At 42.9% G+C, this 3,265-nt stretch overlaps 1 pseudogene; it reads left to right on the forward strand.

Annotated features, from left to right (window-relative positions):
* Positions 1–2,434: 2,434 nt before the first annotated feature.
* On the forward strand, positions 2,435–2,545 carry LOC117874005 (annotated as a pseudogene).
* The last annotated feature ends 720 nt before the right edge of the window (positions 2,546–3,265 follow it).

The following is a 3,265-nucleotide window of genomic DNA, read 5'->3' on the forward strand; positions in this document are numbered from 1 at the left end:
CTAGAGACTTTAAATCTGAAACAAGTAGCAGAGGTGACTTTCACTCTGTTGAGCTTGAAACTGAAACCATCAGAGCAGAACCCATGGTGGTGTAATACCACATTACAAAACTCACTTTAAATAAAATAAAAGGCTACAAACAGAAGTCTTATTTCTGCCTCAGAAGAATAGCCCATTTACAGCAGGTAAGTTTAGTCTCTGGAGGACCAATCTTACTTAGAATCATATATTTTAAGTCCCAAAGGGACCATTATAATCATCTAGACTGACCTGAATAACACAGACCATAGGATTTCACCCAGCTAAAGTAGTTCTTGTACTCATTACTAACTACAGTATTTCATGGGATTTCATCCTAGCTTATGCCATAATATTTCAATGAGCTCCATTCTGGCAGGATAGGGTCTTTTGTTCACTAAATAATACAGAAAATGGCAAGTACTACTGTGCACTATATGCCACCTCTAAATGTAGGATATTGATTTTATGGCCTGAATATAGGAATTTTTGAGTTCTAATCCTTTTGTGGTCTCAGGCAAGTTACCTAAACCTTCTGTCTCAATTTCCTTTTTGATAAAATGGAGATAATCATATGAACTTACCTTTTGTAGTATTGTGAGGATTAATTAATATTTGTAAGATGTTTTGAAGTTGGAAAGCACTAGAGCTAGGTGACTAATTTATTCAACTGATTGTTCCCTTTTTATGTTAATGAATAGTTAGGGAAAAGATCATGATTTTCTTGAATTTATTCATTATTCAAAATTATTCGCTGATTAATTTCTGGGAGTAATTCTTGGTTACAGCAGCTTGTCTGTGAGCAGTCAGTTGCAAGTATTCAATATTTGAAATCTGAGCTGTAATTATTAGATACAATCATTGAGAAGATCTTCAGCTGGTGTAAACTGGCATAGCTCCACTGAAGTCAATGGAGTTTCCGTGATTGATACCCAAGGCACATCTGGAGCATAGGCCATACGGTATATTTCATTTCTCTGACCAGTTGAGTATAACTCTTAAATTCAGGTTTCTGGTGTGAAAATGCTTTCAATTATTAATTCCAGAATTAGCTTTCAGCAGGTATTCTGTACTATTGACTTAAAATTTGCTGTTTCAGCTAAAAGTCCTGCTTGGAAACTCATTTGCTAGAATATCTGTTGAAATTCCCTCCCGTCCCCGCTCCAATTTTCACCTAGCTCCAGAAACCACTATATAAATGCTAAGTATTACTGAAGTACACTACGTGTCATAGTCAAGGCAATAGATATCTGGTATCCTTGGATTGTTGAACAAGTCTCAATGAAACTTTGACATGTAGGAGATGTGGAAAATTCACTGATGAGCTGGAGGGGTGGCACTTGAGCCCCTAATTAAGGAACTGACCTTTTGGGGCTTAGAAAAGAGAATCTCAGCTTTCATTTTTTTTCAAAAGTAAGGGCCTGTGTAAAGTCCACTGAAGTTAATGGAAAGGTTCCCATAGATTTCAGTGTGTTTTGCACCAGGCCCTAAAAACTCTAGCTCTTTTCCTTGTGGAGAATATAACCCTGTGTAAAAAGGTGCAAGCATGTTGGTAAAACTGAAAGGGATAGCAGATGTGCTCCATGTTTACAGCATGAGCTACAAGAACCAAAAAATCCCTTTCCCCATACATTTTTTTTTTTTTGGTAAAATTAGACCATGTACATTGTATTCCAATTAATCATCTCCCTAACTCAGTCCAGTCCAGTGCATAGTGTGGAAATACTAATAGCTGCAAGATAGCGATGCCGTACAGGAGAATCTCCATGAGCTGCTGTGGAGGAAGAAACATAGTGGATCTCAAGAGGTGAGCCAAGTTTATGGAATGGAAGAATTGATGGATTTGTGAGGGAGCACAGTATGGACTTGGTAGATTTTTGTAAAGGAAAGAGTATGGAATTGATGAATTTTGGGAGGGGGGGGTGAGAGAGAAGACTATTAAACTAATAGATGATTTTTTTTGAGAGAGAGGAGGATTTTATTTTCGGGAGGAAATTATGGAATGTATTGAGCTGAAGAGTAGGGATGGGAAGGGAGGGTATGGAACTGATGGTTTTTTTTAAAGGGAGAAGGATATTTTATCAAGGAATGTCACAAGCACTCTTGAGCACTCTTGTTCTTCTTCGAGTGCTTGTTCATGTCCATTCCAATCAGGTGCGTGTGGGCTGCATGCACAATTACTGGAAACTTTTTCCCCAGCAGCTCCCATCGGGATGGCTGTGGAGCAGCCTGGAGTGGCGCCTTCATGGTGCTCAATATAGGACCCTGCCAATCCAGCCCCTCCTCAGTTCCTTCTTACCGCCTGTGATGGTTGTCGGAACTGCGAGTGGCTTGCTTACAAGTTTTACTCGCTTCCCCTAGCTTTTTAGTGTAGATTATTTTAGTAGTTTATAGTTCTAGTTTTTATTAGTTAGTATAGACTATACTTTCAGGGATCATTTCTATAGTTTGTAACTAGAGAAGTGTAGCCGAAAATTCTGTTAGGAGTGGGGGGTTCCCCCTCCACCCCGACCTTTCCCCTTGGGGACCTCAGGGCATGCCTCGATCCCTGGGGTTCAAGCACTGCAAGTCCTGCAATAAGCCTATGCCAATGGGTGACCCCCCATGACGCTTGTTTAAACTGTCTGGGGAAGGCTCACCAAGGCGATAGGTGCAGGATTTGCAAGGGTTTTGGACCTAGGACCAAAAAGGAGTGGGATTTCAGGTTGAAACTGCTCCTCAGCTCTTAAACCGCAGCCCACCTCAGCACGGCAGGACCTGACACCAAGGCCCTTGATGCAGCGCGTGCCGGCATTGGTGACTGAATCAGCACTGCAGAAGATCTCTGAGCGCAGAGACTCGCAGCACCACCGATCCCCCATGCCTAAGACTGTAGAAACTTCACATCACCAGTCCCACTCTCTGGTGCTGCAGAAGAAGCATGCCAAGCAGGGTAGAGGCAGATCTCCTGTGAGACCCAGCCCTGCGGCTCGGTCAATGGGGTGTATCCCAGAGAAGAACACCCAGCCCCTCGTGACCCTTGGAGTCAGCTCCCAGAACGTCAGACACACAAGGAGTAACATTGAGCCCAGGGCCGTTGGACTCCACAACCCATATGATGGAGAAGGTGGGGCTACCATCCACTCCAGACACTCTTGAGGCCACTCCAGACCTCATTGCCATGATGGCACCGCAGTCCCCGAACTCTCCACGACAAGCCCCCAGCACCGCCAAAGGTGCTACCATCCTGTGGCAAACCAACAATGAT

The sequence above is a fragment of the Trachemys scripta genome, chromosome 2 (genome assembly GCF_013100865.1).
Source record: "Trachemys scripta elegans isolate TJP31775 chromosome 2, CAS_Tse_1.0, whole genome shotgun sequence".
NCBI lineage: Eukaryota > Metazoa > Chordata > Testudines > Emydidae > Trachemys > Trachemys scripta.